This window comes from Microcaecilia unicolor, chromosome 6 (assembly GCF_901765095.1).
Source record: "Microcaecilia unicolor chromosome 6, aMicUni1.1, whole genome shotgun sequence".
In the NCBI taxonomy this organism is placed as follows: Eukaryota; Metazoa; Chordata; class Amphibia; order Gymnophiona; family Siphonopidae; genus Microcaecilia; species Microcaecilia unicolor.
In genome coordinates this window covers 264,406,712-264,427,679 of record NC_044036.1, presented here as the reverse complement: position 1 = coordinate 264,427,679, position 20,968 = coordinate 264,406,712, and positions in this window count along the sequence as shown.

Here is a 20,968-nt window from a genome sequence, read left to right as displayed (position 1 = left end):
GCACCGCACCAGGTTCGTCTCCGTCCTGCCGCTACTTCTACCCTCTGGCTCCGTGACCTTTGTTTGCTCTTCTGCAGCTTATCTGCAGCGGTTCCGGATCTGTGCGCTCCCAGGGCTGCCTGTGTATGCTGCCTGTGACTGCTTCCTCTGCGCTGGGCCCCGCCTCTTCAGAAGAGTAGGCGGGGCCAGCGCAGAGGAAGCAGTCGCAGGCAGCATACAGACAGGCCTGGGAGCGCACAGATCCGGAACCGCTGCAGATAAGCTGCAGAAGAGCAAATAAAGATCACAACGGAGCCGGAGGGCAGAAGTAGCGGCAGGATGGAGACGGACCTGGTGCCGTGCAGCTTTGCTCAGCTGTAGGGATAGACTGCGGCGCTGCCCGAAGGGGAGGGGAAAGAAGGCCTGCAGCCAGGTGCCAGACTGTCGCTGGGGAAAGGGAGGGGAAAACGTGTGTGTGTGTGTGGTGGTGTGTGGGTGGGGGGTCGGGGAGAGACAGGAGCACTGTTGGGATGAGGGAGTGAGACAGGGTAGAGCTGGGGAGGGACGGAGAGATGCTGCAAGGGGAAAGAGAATGAGAATTGTTGGATATGGGTGGGATGGGGAGAGGGAGAGAAAGGGCATGAGAGAAAAAAACATTTTGGACATGGAAGTGGAAGGGAGAGGTGAGAGGGGAAATGTTGAACATGGCAGTGAGGGAAAGGAAGGATGGAGAGATGATGATGGTGGTGATGGGGGGCAGAGAGAAATGTCAAACCAGGGGCTCAAGGCAGGGAGAGGGAGAAAAGTTGGACAAAGGTGGAGAAGAGGAGAGGAAAGGAGAGATGCACAAGTGAGGGAGGGGAGAAAGAGGGAAGATGGATCCAGGGAGAGAAGATAGACAGTGGATGGTAGGGAAGAGAAAGGGAAAATGCTGGACAATGGGGGAGGGGAGAGAGATGGGACAGGAAGATGCTGGTGGTGGGAGGTAAAAGGGATAGGGAAATATCAGGCTACAGGGTAGAAAGAGGGAACAGATGCTGGGCTGGAAGGGTGGAGGGAGGGAGACACTGGGAATGGTGGAAAGCATGGGGGAGAGGCCCAGGGAGTGGAGAGATGGCAAGGAAAAAATGAGAGAATAGTGATCACAGGGGGTAGAAATATGGTAATGGCGCGTAGATCGAAGATAGAAGGGAATGGAAGGCTGAGAAGGAGAGAGATGGGGGAATGGGAGAGCTAGTGGGTGAAAGGAGATGGAAATGTGATAGATATCTGAAAAGTAAAAAGGAGGAAAAGATTTAGGAAGCGGATGAAATTTGAGTGTACAGAGGCAGAAAAGAAAAAAAGGAAGGAAAGAGCTAAAATGGAAGGATCAAAATTTCAGAGGTAGGTGTAGTGAGGAAATGAAACGACAGGAGAAAAATGACAAATGGACAACCGCTTGAAGAATTAGCAGAATACAGACAGAAATTGGAACCAACATGATGGAAAAATAAAATGACCAGACAATAAAGTAGGAAAATCATTTTACTTTGAATATTTTAAATGAAATATGTTAACTTTGGGAAATGTGCATAGCGGATGTCTTTTTATTGTGTTAAGTAGAAAAGGAAATGCGCTTTTGTTTTGAGGTTTTTTTTTCCTCCAGTGTTGCAGTACATGCTGAGGTTCCCAGTTCAATTTTGTCTATATATTTTTATTTCTAATTTGTGAGGGTCTGTCAGTGTGACTTTAACTGCAGATGAGGAGATTGGAGAGGAGAGGGAATTGGGGGAGGGGCTTTATTTTCTGCCCTGGTCACCAGCATGGCTAATGGCAGCCCTGACCCTTGCTGTAGCTAGTGGGGATTCCCAAGCCCTACTAGCTGGGGTCTCTTCTGAAGCTGGCCAGAGATGCCTTCTACTGAGCTTGGCAGATGGGAGCAGCATCCTGGAGCCACTGACAACTAAGATTGTATGGGGTGCTGGCATCAGTGGCTCGAGGAGTTGCTGCTGCCTACTGGGCTTGGTGGAGAGGAGTTCTGGCCATCTTTACTGGAGGCCTTCAGCTGACAGAGATTGGGGATCCTCATCTGCTAAAGGATTTATATTTTGAATTGGGAAGTGCTGGAGAAGAGAGAAAAATTTGTGCCCACCCACTTTGTGCTCAGGCCCACCCAAAATTGACTGTCTGGCTACGCCACTGCAGCATAGTGCTGCCCGAATACTATGTTGGTGAATTAGACAAGTTACATGGCTAACATTATGTGAAAGTTCACTTATTTTTGATACACCACTGATCAGCTCACCTCTTCAGCATTTACACCTTCAGGCAATTTTGATTTTGTCGAGCGTCCATTTTGGGCAAAAATTTTAAAAAGGCCTTTTTACAGGAGCGCTGAAAAATGGATTGGCGCACGCCCAAAACCCGCACCTACACTACCACAAGCCATTTTTCAGCGCACCTTAGTAAAAGGATCCCCTTGTGACAGAGCTGTAATAGGTTTACTGCTGTTTGATTAATTGCTCTAAGTTTAAAAAAAAATTGTGCTTTCTTTTTCCTATGGATATTTTGTAGTTCCTTTCTCCCTTTTCTCCCACTCTGATTTGCTTGTGAAGGGCGCATTATATCTTGCTAAGGATGTAAAAAGAATCAAAGCGGTGCAAAGAAAAGCTACAAGAATGGTATGGGATTTGCGTAACAAGACGTATGAGGAGAGACTTGCTGACCTGAGCATGTATACCCTGGAGGAAAGGAGAAACAGGGGTGATATGATACAGACGTTCAAATAATTTGAAAGGTATTAATCCGCAAACGAACCTTTTCCGGAGATACGAAGGCGGTAGAACGAGAGGACATGAAATGAGATTGAAGGGGGGGGGGGCAGACTCGAGAAAAATGTCAGGAAGTATTTCTTCACGGAGAGAGTGGTGGATGCTTGGAATGCCCTCCCGCGGGAGGTAGTGGAGATGAAAACGGTAACGGAATTCAAACATGCGTGGGATAAACATAAAGGAATCCTGTTCAGAAGGAATGGATCCTCAGGAGCTTAACCGAGATTGGATAGCAGAGCCGGTAGTGGGAGTCAGGGCTGGAGGTTGGGAGGCGGGGATAGTGCGGGGAAGACTTATACGGTCTGTGCCAGAGCCGGTGGTGGGAGGCGGGGATAGTGCTGGGCAGACTTATACGGTCTGTGCCAGAGCTGGTGGTTGGGAGGCGGGGATAGTGCTGGGCAGACTTATACAGTCTGTGCCCTGAAGAGCATAGGTACAAATCAAAGTAGGGTATACACAAAAAGTAGCACACATGAGTTGTCTTGTTGGGCAGACTGGATGGACTGTGCAGGTCTTTTTCTGCCGTCATCTACTATGTTACTATGTGGACAAAGGGGAGCCGGTTGATATTGTGTATCTGGATTTTCAAAAGGCGTTTGACAAGGTACCTCATGAAAGGCTACAGAGGAAATTGGAGGGTCATGGGATAGGAGGAAATGTCCTATTGTGGATTAAAAACTGGTTGAAGGATAGGAAACAGAGAGAGTGGGGTTACATGGGCAGTATTCACAATTGAGAAGGGTAGTTAGTGGGGTTCCTCAGGGGTCTGTGCTGGGACCACTGCTTTTTAACATATTTATAAATGATTTAGAGATGGGAGTAACTAGCGAAGTAATTAAATTTGCTGATGACACAAAGTTATTCAAAGTGGTTAACTCGCGACAGGACTGTGAAAAATTACAGAGGGACCTTATGAGACTGAGAGACTGGGCGGCTAAATGGCAGATGACGTTTAATGTGAGCAAGTGCAAGGTGATGCTTGTGGGAAAAAAGAACCCGAATTATAGCTATGTCATGCAAGGTTCCACGTTAGGAGTTACGGACCAAGAAAGGGATCTGGGTGTCGTCGTCGATAATACACTGAAACCTTCTGCTCAGTGTGCTGCTGCAGCTAGGAAAGCAAATAGAATGTTGGATATCATTAGGAAAGGTATGGAAAACAGGTGTGAGGATGTTATAATGCCGTTGTATTGCTCCATGGTGCAACCGCACCTTGAGTACTGTGTTCAATTCTGGTCGCTGCATCTCAAGAAAGATATAGTAGAATTGGAAAAGGTGCAGCGAAGGGTGACTAAAATGATAGCGGGGATGGGACGACTTCCCTATGAAGAAAGACTAAGGAGGCTAGGGCTTTTCAGCTTGGAGAAGAGATGGCTGAGGGGAGACATGACAGAGGTATATAAAATATTGAGTGGAGTGGAACAGGTGGATGTGAAGCGTCTGTTCACGCTTTCCAAAAATACTAGGACTAGGGGGCATTCGATGAAACTACAGTGTAGTAAATTTAAAACAAATTGTAGAAAAAGTTTCTTCAACCAACACATAATTAAACTCTGGAATTCGTTGCTGGAGAACGTGGTGAAGGCAGTTAGCTTAGCAGAGTTTAAAAAGGGGCTAGACGGTTTCCTAAAGGACAAGTCCATAAACCGCTACTAAATGGACTTGGGAAAAATCCACAATTCCAGGAATAACATGTATAGAATGTTTGTAAGTTTGGGAAGCTTGCCAGGTGCCCTTGGCCTGGATTGGCCACTGTCGTGGACAGGATGCTGGGCTCGATGGACCTTTGGTCTTTTCCCAGTGTGGCATTACTTATGTACTTCCTTCCCACAGCCACCCAACTTAAAACAAAAGCTTATCAGAAGTAAATTGCCAACACAGACTGAAAGGGAACAGAAAGGCACACACCCTTGTAATACATCTAGCTGCAAACTATGCCAAAACATTTCACAGGACCCCACAGTCATGCACAAAGGAAAGATATTTAACATAAAGGAATCTTTCACATGCTCATCTTCCAATGTGGTATATATCATTCAGTGTAAAAAATGTAATGAAAGTTGTTATATTGGAGAAACAGGCCAGATGCTTAAGACAAGATTCAATTTACATAGACATCACATGAACAATACTGCCAGTAGGGCCCCAACCCCGGTGGGACAGCACTTTACAGAACCAGGACACCGTACCAGTGATTTCACAGTGAGAATACTGAAATGTAATTTTAAAACAATACAGGAACGTAAAACCTTTGAAATCAGAATGATTGAATATTTTGACACCCAATGGACAGGACTTAACAAAGATCTGGGTTTCCTAGCCCACTATAAACCATGAGTTGTATTTCACTGCTTATCACCTTCCTCTCCCCTCCCCACAAACATCCTGCTAGACTATGGAATGCTTTGAAGTCCCCATACACATCTCCTACCCACCCTAGACCATCTATGAGAGACTGTTAAATACACTGTCAGCTAACACATTTGCTTATTTCTGATCTGACGAAGAAGGGCAACCTTTGAAAGCTAATCAAGAAATGTATTAAGTTATGTCCAATAAAAAAGGTATCATCTTATTTTCTTTTCCATGTTTTAATTTTGTTTGATTTCTATTGAGTACTTATAGCTGAAATTATTCACACCGATTCCCCATTGATGTTACCACCCAATTGGTCCTGTTCAATTGTAGTCCATGTTCAACTTTCCAAGAGGAAAAGCACTTGAAATCCCAGGGTCAGCAAAAGAGTTCATTTAAACTCCACATTCGTCTGGACTCTACATAGTACCATGTTTCACCTTTTCGTCATCATCAGGAGTCAAGACTAAAAATCAAACCATTTAGAAAACCTACATTATTAACCTTCAATATCACAGACTTAATAACCACATAACAAACCATTAAGCATACCTGATACATGTTTTCTTAAATTTTTCAGATCCAGCTGGTAGCACTGAAGTGCTACCAGCCAGATCTCTGGATTGCCACCAGATGCGATGTTCTTTTAAATTTCCTCACTACAGCTCACATGTGTCCACTCTTTCTCTATTCAAGCCTATCGGTTCCACTGTGTTCCAGGAATATATCATTTTTTGTTCTTTGTGCAATAGGCTAAGAGATATAGCTCCCCCTCTCCAAGCATCTACCTGTAATAATACAATAAATTGTTAATCATTGGGTTTATGATTAATCTGATTCCAATGAGCTACAAGAGGAGCTTCCGAGCGTTTGAGCCACAAATTGCTTAGATGTTTGGCTAGTCTTTGTTTGACAGGAGGTTTTACTGTTTGACTGATGAACCATTTTTGACATGGACATATAATATGTTATGTTATGCAGTGCTTATATTTCACAAATACAATGCATGGTTCGATGTGGATCACAATAAAAACCAATATATCTTTGCTTACAAGTCAGCATACAAGATCTGAGATTACAATCAACTCATATTAAATTCCATAAATATGTCTTAAGAACTTTCCTAAAAGTATAATAATTGGTCACGGTTCAAAACTGTAGTGGTAACGAGTTCTTATACGGAAGCAACTTGAAGATGATGAGAGGAATTTATCCTATGTTTGGTAACATGTCTGACAGAAGAAAAAGCTAAGGGGTTCTTTTACTAAGGCACACTCACATTTTTAGCGTGTGCTAAAATTGGGCGCATGCTAAACATTAGAGACACTCATAGGAATGCAAAGATGTCTCTAACATTTAGCGCACGCTAAAAACGTGAACTCATCTTAGTAAAAGACCCCCCCCCCCCCCTTAAAGCATTAGGTTCCTAGTTCTGGATCCGGTTTTCATATGCAACAATGTAATCCAGTCCGTCAGATAAAGAGGAGAATCACCATATATGATCTTAAATGTCAACGCACAGAGTTTGAATCTACATCTTGCATATATGGGTAACCAATGAAGTCTTTGCAACAGTACTGAAACAGAATCAAATCTACTTAGGAGAGAAAATTAGCCATGCGGCTGTGTTCTGGACTAACTGTAATCTCTTTATCAAAGTTTTAGTGCAGCAAATATAAATAATATTGCAGTAGTCCAGCTTAGATAATAACAAAGCCTCAACCAGCAATCTAAAGGCACATGGTTCAAAATATTTGCGAACTGATCGTAATTTTCTTAAAGTCAAAAAAGAGCTCTGGACCAATGATGTCACATGATGGTGTTTACAATTACACCTGTGCAAGCCCTCAATATGAACTCCTTTTGAGCATTTGGAATCATAACACTAACTGCTTCGACACAGCGCCCACATTTAGAGTGACTCGCGCTTTCAGATTTCTGTATTTGTGTATATCTTCTCCGACTTAGTAATTGGTTTGTTTGGGGTTTTTTGCCAGCTACAGCGTTCACAGCAACGGCTTGATATGTGTGGTTACTACACACATTGGACTTTACAACCTAGCTGGAGCAGCTTCATATCATTGATACGCTCTAGTGTGTTTTAACCTTTTATGTAAACTTTTTTGTGGTGTTTCAAGAATCTTTGTGCCTTGCTTTTTAATTATCAAGAGCACTAATTCACATCGACCCCTGAAGCAGGCATAGTCCCGTCGAAACATGGCTTGTGTTAGGTCTCTAGATTAAAGAACTCTCATTTGTTCCAGTCTTGAAGATTCTTTTGTACTTTAATGCCTCTCAGTGGCGTAGGAAGGGGGGGGGGCGGTGGGGCGGTCCGCCCCGGGTGCACGTGCTGGGGGGAGGTGTCGGCTCGCTGGTTCTCTGCTCTTTCTGCCCCGGAACAGGTTACTTCCTGTTCCGGGGCAGAGAAAGCAGGGAAGCAGCAGAGCCGACGCAGCTCCCAGTGACGTGCACTGGGGGCGGATCGGCCCTCCCGCCCCCCGCTGCAAGGTAGGGTACATTTTGGGGGGGTGCGCTCCAGATGGGGGGTGCCATGCCCTGCACCCGAGGGGGGGTGCGCAGTGGCGACCCGCCCTGGGTGTCAGGCACCCTCGCTACGGCACTGTTGCCTCTGACTGTGTTTGTGTATTTTGAATCCTGTCTTTTACTACCCCTTGGAAAGTTGAACACGGACTACATTTGAACAGGACCGATTGGGTGGTAACATCAACATCAACAGGAAATCAGTGTGAATAATTTCAGCTATGCGGCAGTTAATGGCCTTCACTATGTGTAACTGTTCATTTGGACAATACCAGCTTTAAGGGGCCCTTTTACTAAGCCGCCTAGGCGCATACGCGTACCCAATGCACGCCAATTTGAAGTTACTGCCTGGCTACTGCGCAGCCTGTATGGTAGTTTCATTTTTTTAAGCGAGTCCGCTACGCGTGCCAGAAAATATATTTTATTTTCTGTCACGTGACGAAAATCGGGCAGTAGTCCGACTTGACATGCGTAGGCAATTACTGCACGGTTAACGTGAGAGACCTTACTGCTAAGTCAATGGCTGGTGGTAAGGTCTCAGACCCAAAATGCAAGCTTGCCAATTTTTATTTTGCTGCATGTCCATTTTCGGCAAAAATTTAAAAATGGCATTTTTTGCAGGCGCGCTAAAAAATGGATCTGCGCATACCCAAAACCCGTGCCTACAGTACCGCAAGCCATTTTTCAGCGCACCTTAGTAAAAGGACTCCTAAGTGACTTGTTGATCATTTCAGGAATCAATAGTGGGCAATACACTGTTAAGCAGGACTTTGAACCTTATTTGAACTGAGAACATCTACAACAAGATGTATTGCTAGCAGTGGTTACTCATTACTGATCCAGTTGGGAATACTCGGTCTGGCTAAGACCATAAGAATTGGGGGTTATTTTATAATGATTTGTTAAATAAAGATGTTATTAAGAATTCTAAGTTGATAGGTGTTTTTGTATATTCTGTAATGAATATGCATGAAATAAATTTGCATGCATTGCCTCCAGGGTTGGACTGACAGGCAAGAAGGATCATGTCCCCCCCCCTCCTCCCCCCCCCAAACAGCCTATCTGATAGAGATTGCTGGTTCAGCAGATGTAATATTTCTAACTCACTTTAGGCAAACCCCTAATATAGAAATATACAAAGTCATTAAATCATGCTAGCAGTAAAACCGGGTGCATGTTTTGCTTTCTAAATGCTCCTGAGACTCTGGGATAGCTGTTCTCAATCTTTTTTTCAGTTGGAACCAGTGGTGTGCTGGTAAATTTTTAACAACAGGCTCTCTCCCCAGTCCACCTCAGCGCCCCCCCCCCCCCCCCCCCCCATCCACCACTGCGCTCCCCCCGTCCACCACTGCGCCCCCCCCCCCACGTCCACCTCTGCACCCCCCAAAATTGCAGAGCTGGCTATAGCCAGTGGGGGGGGGGGGGGGGGGCAATGCATTACTCTCTCCAGGAAAAAAAAATTAAATGATCCCAGGTTCCAATCTAATTCATGTTTAATGTGGGACAAAATGCCATAAATAAGTAAATAAATAAATATAAACTTTTAATGTTGAGCACCTGATTCTCAAAGGGAACATATTCCAAACACTATAATGAAAATAAAATGATTTTTTTCTACCTTTGTTGTCTGGTGACTGTTTTTCTGATCATGCTGGCCCAGTATCCGATTCTGCTGCTATCTGTCCTCTTAACTCCGTTTCTAGGGCTTCCTTTCCATTTATTTCTTTCCTTTCCTCCTTTCTTCTTCATTTCTGGTCCTCAGCTTCTGCCTATTTTCTTCATCCATGTGCAGTTTTTCTCCTCTCTTCCTTTTCCCTTATCTAATCTCCTTCCTCACACTTCCCTCCCCTCCATCCATGTCCAGCATTTATTCTCTCTCCCCTCCTCTCCCCCTGCCCTCCATCCACCCATGGCCAGCAGTGACCCTCCTCTCCCCTGCCCTCCATCCACCCATACCCAGTGACCCTTCTCTCCCCTGCCCTCCATCCACCCATGTCCAGCAGTGACCCTCCTTTCCCCTGTCCTCCATCCACCCATGCACAGCACTGACCCTCCTCTCCACTGCCCTCCATCCACCCATGCCCAGCAGTGACCCTCCTCTCCCCTGTCCTCTATCCACCCATGCCCAGCACTGACCCTCCTTTCCCCTGCCCTCCATCCACCCATGTCCAGCAGCGACCCTCCTCTCCCCTGCCCTCCATCCACCCATGCCCAGCACTGACCCTCCTCTTCCCTGCCCTCCATCCACCCATGTCCAGCAGCTCCCTTCTCTCCCCTGCCACCCCCTCCCGACTTGTTTCACAAATTCTCCTGCTTCCTCCCTCCCTCCCTCCCGATCTGGTCCCTCACCGACCCTACCTTGGCCATCAAATTCTTCGGGGCAGGCAGTGTTGCCTGCCCGCTGCCATCGCTGACTTTCCTCCTCCGCCCGATCGCGCTTCAAAATGGCCGCCGAGACTTACAGAAGTCTCGCGAGGCCGCCTCTGGAAGTCTCGGTGGCCATTTTTAAAGCACAAACAGGCGGCGGAGGAAAGTCAGCGATAGCAGCAGGCAGGCAACACTGCCTGCCCCGAAGAATTCGATAGTCAAGGTAGGATCTGTGAGGGACCGGATCCGGAAGGCGGAGGGAGGGAGAGCCGGCTCGCCCTTTCCAACAACCGGCTCGCAAGTCCGGCCAAAATTTAACAAACGGATCTTGCGAGCCGGAGCAAGCCGGCTCCAGCACACCACTGGTTGGAACACACCTGACAGACTTGTGTTTTATGGTCTTAAATGTATTACTTTACAGAAGGACCATTTCAAGTTTGCTAAAATATAATCAGTCCAGATTAGAGCACCATAAAACAAAGTCCATGATGATAATTCCATATCTCAAGGAACTTGCCATCCAAGATTAAGAAACCCATTTATTTTTATACATCAAGTGATAGAAGTGGGGCTTAAACCTGGGCATCTCAGTCATGGTTCTGTGCTTGACGTGAGCAGCAATCAAAGTTTAGATACCAATGAAATGAGGCTGGTTAATACAGAAATAGCGGATGAAAGTGGATAATGATCAAATGGCCCATCTAGTGTACACAGTAATATGCTTAAGGGTTGTAACTGATATTCTGTTCAGGTTACTTCCCATGCCTCCATCTTGGGCTATAACTTCTATTCCATGCAGATTACCTTCAGGATCTATGTGACCTAAAAGTACATATGTGACCATCTCTGGGAAATGATCACTAATGCAGCGGATCCAAAAAGTTGAGAACTGTTGGTTTTTCATGTCATAGGTCCATAAACAGCCTGCAAAAATTACATGTTTGAACTTCTGTTACTTTTTTGTTTTTTCACATTAAAGGATGGGGTTTGGACTGTTGTATTACAATTTGTTTGCTCTAACAGAATTCATTAAATTTGCCGTTTCTGGTGATTTTAGTCACCTTTTCCTAGAGATTGTCACAAACATGTTTTGAAAAGAGGAAGCTAATACTTTACATCTTTTTTGTTATTAATAGATCTGTATTTATCCCATAACATTTTGCATTCCACCATCATTCTTTTTGCCAACATCTCCCATGGGAGGGCATTCCTGGCATCTACCACCCTCTTTGTGAAAACATTTCCTAATGTTCCTCCTCAGTCTACCTCCTTGGAGATTCACATCATGTTCCCTAGTTCTACAACTTGTTTACCTTTGTTTTTTCTTGTAGCATCATGGCCTCATTTTGCTAAGATTCAAGTACCGGGTCTGAATTAGGAGCCAATGATAGTACCTTGGTCCTTTGGCTTCAATTTGATCTTGAGCACCCTGTATAACCTCCAGTTTTTAAGGAAATCCTGCACAGAGTAAGAGGTTAAAACCCTGCCCCCTAAAACCTGTCATGGCCATGCCCCCGCATCTCAACTCACCTTTCCTTCCAATGGCTGGGCTCTGCGGTTTCTCCGGACTGCCTCCCTGGCACTGTGTCTCTCCTATACTGATGCTTCTGCTGCTGGTTTACCGTTTGACTATATTCCAAGCCTCATTCCAAAGATTATCCAAGCCTCACTCTGATGTTCCAGTATTCTAGCCTCATTCTGGTGCTCCTACCACCTCTTTCAGTGTGTTCCAAGGCTCATTTCAGGGCACCAGAGATCATGACATCAATAGTGAGGGCTCTTATAAGGAACCACAGGACCCTCATGCTTTGCCTTTGCAACACAGGTCACCTAGTGGTGTCTAGCGTGTGTGTTGTACTCCAGCCCTGCCTTGTTTCTGCCTTGTCTCCAACCTTACCTCAGCCTGTTCCTGCCTTGTCTCCACCCCTGCCTTTGTTCCTGTTGGCTCCAACCTTGCCTCAGCGTGTTCTTGTCTTGTGTCCAGTTCTGCTCCTGCCCTGCTTCCTGCCATCCAGTTCCAGCTCTGCGTTCAAGCTTCAGCCCTGCCTTCCAGATCCAGTCCTGCCTTCTGTTTCTGCTAGTCTAGACTCTGGTTGCCTACTGTGCCCTGTCCTGTGCATTGCCTGGGTGACTTGTCTGCTGCCAGTTGGGGCTTGGCTAACCTTCAGGTTGACTGGGTAGCACCAACTTGGCTGCTGCTCAAGGGGCTCGCCTTTCCTGAGCTGTGATAAAACCCCAGTGAAGATACAATGTCATGACATCATGCAAAACTGGTAGATTAAACCTCCTGTTTAAAACTAAACACAATAAGAAAATCTAGCCCCATCTGCAATGAGGTACTATTAATAGAGTTGCTAATTACTATGGCACTGACAAACTTGTTGTTAGTTCTTAATAATGAAGTGATAACCATGATGATGGGATGAGAAATTAAAAGTAGAATTGAATATTGCTGTTTGAGTAAAGAAAAAATATATATATATTGCTAGAGTAAGGTGAAAGCAAGCTAGCACATTCTTGAGCTGAAAATAAGAATATATGAAAGCCATACAGGGTGAAACCAAATGTAAGCACTTCAGAACTCAAGAGCACACCTTGTTTTAGTTTTCTTTTTTTTAACAGATTTTGAGTGGAAGAAAGTCACTGGTGACACAAGTGATACCTCAGACATAATGATCTTAAGTGAAAAGGCAACTTTATTAAACAAAAGAAACTACCCTATTCTTAACTTCTCAAAGAAATTGAGAGGAAAATATGTACTAATTATTAAATATAGAGGGGCATTTTCGATATGATGTCTAAGTCTGACTTTGGACTTTTTGCAAAAAAACATCCAAAATCCGAATAGGAAAGAAGGTAATTTTTGAAAAAGAAAAATGTCTATTTTTTTTTTTTTTTCAAAAATACTATTTAGAAAAAGATTTTGTTCTTTGGACATTTTGTTTTTTTGGTTCATTTTTGGAAAAAAAAACAAATAAGGGCAAAACAGAGAAAAATCAAGCCATTGGGATGTAGGAGGAGCCAGCATTTTTAGCAGACGGGTCCCCAGACATTTCAGGATAGTAATGGGGCACCTTAGAGAGCACTTCCGTGCACTTCAAAAAAATGCTCCCAGGTACACATCTCACTTTTGTTCCGTTATCTTGTCCCCTGAGCCCTCCAAAACCCACCCAAAACACACTGTCCCCCACTGTACAACAGCCCTTATGGTGAAGGGGACACCTATATGTGGGTACAGTAGGGTTTTGGTGACTTTGGGAGGGGGTCACAGTTTCCACCACAAGTGTGAGAGGTAGAGGGAAATAGGGACCCAAGTCCTCCACTCCATAGTGCATTGGAACAACCACTAGATTAGTCGAGGGACCTGCATGCTGCTCTAATTGACCTGGCTATAACATCTGAGGCTGTCATAGAGGCTGGTAAGTCATATTTTTATTCACATTTTTTTTTTTGGGGGGGGGGGGGTCAGTGACCACTGGGGGGTATTGGGAGGGTCATCTAGGGCACCTTTTTTATTCATTATAAAAACAAGTCTAGCTCAAAACATCTTAGTTTTAGTTTTATTTTGTTCCATTATGGCTGCAAAACATCTAAGTCTTACAAATGCCTGAATCCCGCCCTTCACATGCCCTTGACATGCTCCCTTGAGATTTGGATGCACTGCAGATGAAAAGCATAAAAAAGTGTCTGAAAAATAGGTTTTGAAAATACTGATTTGGATGTTTTTGTGAGAAAAACATCCAAATGCTGCTTTATGCCACTTTTTAGATGTTTTTCTCTTTTGAAAATGAGCCCCATAATCTCTCAAAGAGAAAAGATGTTGCATTTGATGTTTATGTGTTATTAAAAAAAAAAAATGATGTTAAGGATGACCAGCAGTATGAATAATTTAAATTGAGCCTGCAAAGAGGTGGGAAAATGTGGGATAATATATAAATAAATAAAATAAATAATTAAGAAATTTAAGTCATTAAGAAATTTATCATTAGTTAAAAATAATTAAAAACTTTAAAATGATCTGTTAAAAAAGTGCACATTTAGATATAACTACTTAAAAACGTTAAACAGCACTTTAAACCGTACTTACAATGAAAATTCAGCTGAACTTTTACAATAAGATTTCTAACTGCTTCACCATTTTTACAGAAAATTGTCAACTTGTTCTCAACAATGAACTTCTTGTTTTAAATCTTTGCTAGAATATAACAGCAATATCAGATAAGTATCTGTCAACAATATAAGGTTCCTAACTTTTCTCAAAATTGTATTCACTTGCAATGCTAATATTAAAGAATTGATTTTTTTTCTCAATCTTACTATTTTCCAGACAAAAGTTGTGCTCCTGTTGCTACAAATTCTTAAGTATTTTTTCTTTCTTTCCTATTCTTCTTTCTTATTACTCAGTCTCAGTGTAATCAGTGTATGCTTTAACAGATCAAACTCTATGGGCCCTGTTTACTAAGGTGTGCTAGCATTTTCAGCCCGTGCTAATGCTAGACACACTCATAGGTGCACTAATTTTTAGCACATGCTAAAAATGCTAACACAACTACAGCACAGCTTAGTAAATAGGGCCCTATATATGTAACATTTTGTTCAGAATCTAAGTATGTAATGTTGAGTTCTGACTCAATACTGTGTTGTAAGTTTGTTTATTCAGAACATGATATACTGCTTTAACCGACAGACAGGGCAAAGCAGTTAAAAAAATAAATAATAATTTAAAAAGTGTGGGAAAGGAACTACAAAATGTATAGCAAAGTGACTCATACACTGAAGAACACACACAATTAGGACAATTACTCTCATTCAGGCATTGATACCGCACTACGCCACACATTAGTCATTATTATAGACCTGTTAGAATAGCCATGATTTGAGTAGCGATTTGAATTTCTTACTTTAAGACCAATTCACTGTGCAAGGTTAGGGGCATTGAAGTCCATAAGTGAGAGGCAGCAAAGAGAAAGGCAGCATAATGGGTTGTCTCCAATTGTGCCAAGCACAACCCTGGCAGCACCATACGGTGATTGTTAATGGAATGCTGGACCCGCGCTAGGGAGTATGGAACAGTCAGTATGGACAGATAAGCTGGAGCATCTTCACGGAAAGCCTTAAAAGCCAGGAGCAATGTTTTAAATTGAACACAGAATGCAACTGGTAACCAATGATGATCCTTTAAGACAGGTGGTAAGGGGATCAAACTTCTGTAGGTGGCACAGAAGACAAGTAGCCATGTTTTGTAAGGTCTGGAACCCTTTAAGCAAGGATTTTGAAATCCCTAAGTAAATAATGTTATAATAATCCAACCTTGTCATAAACAGATAGGATTAAAGAGAGAAATGCATCATGATCAAAAAGTGGACATACTGAAATCAACTGGAGCACGAGAAAGAACTCAGATTTGCATAATGTAGATACTTGGTGTTCTATTATGTCTGTTCAATGCTGCATAACTTATCTGTCCAGGTTTTCCAGCTCTATTGAATTGTCAGTTCTTCTTCTTTCTTGTAATGTTGGGGCCCTTGTGATGCACCTGTGAACCTGTTCTTTAAATAAAAAGAAAAGAAAAACTGGCTTCCTGTCTGTGTGTGTGTGGTGGTAGTGGTGGTGGTGGGTGGTTCTTCTCTTTAATGAGTTCTTATCTTCTCTCTGGATTTTTTCAATACTATGTCAACTAACTTTAAAACAACAGATAAGTCTTTAAAAATTCCTTTCCAGGGATCTTACTATAACTAAACTTCAGTTTCCCTAAGCTTTCTGTTTCATTAATATCCCAGGGCTTCTTCATCTTCAGTGCTGCTTCTGACAGCAACCCACCCAGACAAATTACTCACACAGTCTTCAGATATTTCAGACAATCCTCTAAAAAAAATTCCTTTAAAAATGTTCCTTCTTTACCAGAAACTTTCCTCATTAACAAATAAAACGCTATTAAAGAGATTTGGAGATTGTTGTAAAGTAAATATTATAACCTCTTCTTTTCCTTAGACTGTTACCAACTTTTAAATTTTCATTAAATTTGGAGATTAAACAGGAAAATAAAGTATAACATTCTTTCCTGTCATGGTTTCAATATTTCAGGTGAATTATATTTCTTATTCTCAAATAAATCCTTATTTATTTATTGTGAACATTTATGTCCCACATAATCCCAGCAAGGCAGGCTCTATGTGGCACACAATTAGGCTATTAAAGCCCGAGTAGACTCAAATATTTCTCTTATAAAATCCAGAAAACACATTCATCAGTTCTCATTGAATTATAATTTTTAACCTTTAAATCTCACTTTCATAGATACTTGTTTAATTATAATCTTGTCAAGCATTTATTTGAAATATATCACTTCACATAAACTCCCCTTTTCAAATAATGATTTTCCAAATTACAGAAAAACCCCTAGAAATTTTCATAATTTTAAATATAATAGTTCCACTTTTAACTTCTCAGACTCTTTCATAAAACTCTTTGGGCTCCTTTTACAAAGTGGCACTACTGATTAGCGTGCACTGAATACGAAGAAGCCCATTGGAATCGCATGGGTTTCTTCACGTTCAGCATGCTGCTATAATCGGTAGCGCCACTTTGTAAAAGGAACCCTTTAAGTTTTAATTACACTGTGAAGAAAACAATTTAATCTCAAGAAATTAGCTATACTCTCTCAGAAATACCTTTACTAGTTTATATTCAATTACTTTTAACCCTTCTCTCAACTTTTATCAAATCTCTGTATGTTTTTCCTCTCAGACTCAATCCCTCTGACTTCAGTCACTCAGCACCCTTTTCCTCAGCCCAAATGTCTTTTCTCTCTCAACTGTCACCTCAGCACTGCACAGACAAACAGGTCTCTGAGGAGACTCCTTCAGCAATCAGTTTCATGAACTGGAATTCTGTAGCAGATCCATGCATGCAAAAATCCAACACAGTGTTCAGACATCCTAAAACTCATAAAAGTATTAACTGTAACCCCCTCAGTTTGCTGTTAAACACCATAAATCAGGTCACAGGCATATCCTTATCTGAATTATGTACAAATCCAAATTTTTAGAACCCCTACATTATCCAAAATGGGTGTGTAACTTTTTCAGCGTTTAACACATGAAAACAGCATCAAAAAGGTCACAGTTCATCTCTGCTACCTCTGCACATCTGTAAACTTTTATTTTTAACATTTATACAGCTCTAGTGACACTAAAAACTTTAAATTTGTGGACGGTGTCAGTGCCAGTGTCTGCAACACCAAACGCACATTCATGATTTTTCACACCGGTTTCCCTCACTTTATTGGGCTCTCTCTTGCCCTCTTATACTGAAAAAGTGGTGCGCAAAGTCCAAATTTAAAAAGAAATGCTGATCAGTTATAAAGAAAGATCCTATATGACTTCACAAAGTCATACATTGCAGCATTTATGAATTACTCTTATGGTGGTTCAATAAGTGACATCATAACCCATCCACAACCCATGCTGGAGATTGTAGTTCATTTAGACCTGAAGGTTGCAGCAGTCAAAGGAATATGTAGTTGATAGGCAATGGATCCCTTTGCCCCAGGATCAAGGTGATGGCCTGACCACCAACCCTTACTCAGCGTACTTTGTATGAGGTCACGGTAATATGTTGGATTGAAGAAGGATAGTTGGTGGAGAGCAGACTAGAGTGGAGTTAGCAGTGGGTTAAGGGGATGAAAGAGCATGAGCTCTTCCACTGCCCAACATTGACATATCCATCCAGCCCACCTGCTATACTAGGTAGATCTGGAGGGAGCAGCTTTTCTCACAGCTTGGGTAAAACTTGGAAATTAATCTGGTCTTATGTTTTGTTAAAAACATTTGTTATATTGTTTCTGTTTACAGTTTTTGATAAACTTTGTTTAAAATAAACTTATGACAATGTGGTGCTGGGATCAGTGTTCAAACGTACTTCTAAAATAGGGGTGGTTCCATTGTGTACTGCTGAAGAGAACCAAACAAATAGAACTAGAGGTAATAGCCCTGGTCATCCCTTGCTCAAAGGGCTTGGGTTGGGACTTCTTATGCTTATTAAGTGCATGAAAAAGTTCAATAATATTGGGGGGGGGGGGGGGGGTAATTGAGTCATACATGGCTCTAACTGTTGAAAGGAACTTCCTTTCCTGTGGATAACATTTATTTCAGCTCACTTGTCACCATATTTGAAAAATGGTCTCTGCAGTTTACAATACTTCCAATAAAACCACAATGTTACAATTCACAATAAAACAAAAAGGGGAAGGGGATGGGACTTGTCTCTTTTACCTTAAATATGTATTTCTCTTCTGGAATTGGTGATCACCATTATGGAAAATGTAAGCCATATTGAGCCTGCAAATAGGTGGGAAAATGTGGGATACAAATGCTACAAATAAATAAATATACCACTTTTCTGTGGTTACAATCAAAGCAGTATACATATTATATACAGGTACTTATTTTGTACCTGGGGCAATGGAGGGTTAGGTGACTTGCACAGAGTCACAAGAGCTACAGTGGGAATTGAACCCAGTTCCCCAGGTTGCTGCATTAACACTAGGCTACTCCTCCATGCCATTATTCTAGAGCAGAGGTTCTCAACCCAGTCCACAGGACACAGCCAGTCAGGTTTTCAGGATACCCACAATGAATATGCATGAGATAGATTTGCACAGAATGAGAGTAGTGCATGCAAATATATCTCATTCAAATTCATTGTGGGTATCCTGAAAACTTGACTGGCTGTGTCCTGAGGACTGTGTTGAGAACCCTGCTCTAGAACAATAGTTTTCAACCTAGTTCTCAGGGACCACCTGCCCAGTCAGGTTTTCAGTATGTCACAATGAATATGCATGAGAAAGTGGCACGCACTGCCTTCTTAGTATGTCAAAGAAGGCAGCCTATGACAATCTCTCTCATGCATATTCATTGTGGATGTTCTGATAGCCCAACTGGCCAGCAAAAACTGCACTATTAAGCTAGAAAGATTCAAACAAGTCTCATAAGATATCCTAACATCTGTTTTGTTTTTCTAATTAACATAACAAACGTGATTAAAAATAAACTTGGCAAGATGGAAAATCAGTTAATTATTCACATAATTAATGATTTGTTTGATCCCTTACCCTGTCTGTGGTAGGTCAGTGAATGTCATGTTGTTAGACTTTCAATCACAGCTTACAGCTGCTTAGAGCCCTGTGTCTGAAACACATTATGCTCACAGCTATACTAAATTCTTAGAATCATAATTTAACAATAGTGCAGATAACCTGTATGAAGCACTGTGGTATCCCTGGAACTCTGAAGCACACCCTCCATATGTCTTCTCTGATCAGTCATGGAGAAGGAGAAGGAGAAAGTGAAATAAACTGATACAAAAATTAATCTACCGCGGTTGCTGCCCTGTATGTTGGAGAACCAGAGAGATGTACAGACATCCACTGGAGTGCTTTTCAGTTTGCTACTTAAAGCCAGGGCATTTTTAAGGGGGTACTTGGGGGTACTGAGCACCAGCACCTTTTCTGTTGTCTGCTAAAATTGACCCATGGACCCCAAGTTTTAATGAAAGAGCTGAGGCTCTACTCACCAATTCTGCCTTGTCATACATTCTGTGACTGGTTGCAGGGGGCTTGGCTATTGTGGGATGGGTCCCTCAGTGATTACTCCACCCCTGAAGAGTGGCCTAGCATTTGAGTACCGGCACCTTTTTTTTACTAGGAAATACGCACTGCTTAAAGCCCAAGTGTTCATGGAATGTCTGTGGTCATAACAATCCCCCCCCCCCCCCCCCCAAAAAAAAAAACACACAACTCCCACACTTTCCACACTTCTGCCTTTTCTGCTAGCAGCAAATATTATGAGAGTTAAAAGAGAAGCTTCCTTGATAACTATTTTGTCGAAGAAGAAAATAAGGGGCCCTTTTATGAAAGGGGTTAGTACACGGCAACCCGGAATTACCGCTGGCCAATGCGGCCTCCAACGGTAGCTCCGCCTTGAGTGCGCACCATTTCCAGTGCAGTGAAAATTTTTTACCGTGGTGCTAACCAGGCAATACGCTGCCCTGTTACCACCAGGTTACAGCGGGAGCCCTTATCGGCACATCAATGAGCGGTGGTAAGTGATCGCTGCCACAAGGCCACACGGTAAGAGTAATCTTGCCACATGGCCATTTTGTTTTTAGGTGCTTTTTACCTGCTGTGGGAAAAAGGGCCCTGGTACGCGGGAAAACAGTCCCCACCGCTACTGCACGGCCCTTTCAACTGCAGCTTAGTAAAAGGACCCCTAACTTACCAGAGGGGATGTAGAAATCACTGAACCTAGCATCTCCCCACTTTGTAAAACCAGCAACATAATACACCACTACCACTTAGGATTTAGGTATGTGCATTCATTTGAAACATTTCTCATGTTTTTTCTTTGTTGGCAAACAAAAACAGGCAGGAAAAACACAAAATTGTGTTGTTTTTTTTTTCATTTGTCTTTAATAGTGTGTCCTCTTTCTGAAACAGCTCACTGTCTTGATGACATAACTCCCATAATGAAAAAATGCCCACAAAACCTCAACCAAAATGAACATTCCCATAAATGACATGGGAAACAACAGAAAGTGAACATTTTCCGGCTGCACACCCCTGTTGGAATTCCTGTCTGTTCATTCCCGAGACACAAGAAACATACAGTAAAGACTGGATAATAGTAAACAGAAAAATAGTTCAGTTGGTGCATGTTTGGAGAAAGGAAAGGGAAATGGGACTTGATATACCGCCTTTCTGAGGTTTTTGCAACTACATTCAAAGCGATTTACATATATTCAGGTACTTATTTTGTACCAGGGGCAATGGAGGGTTAAGTGACTTGCCCAGAGTCACAAGGAGCTGCAGTGGGAATTGAACTCAGTTCCCCAGGATCAAAGTCCACTGCACTAACCAC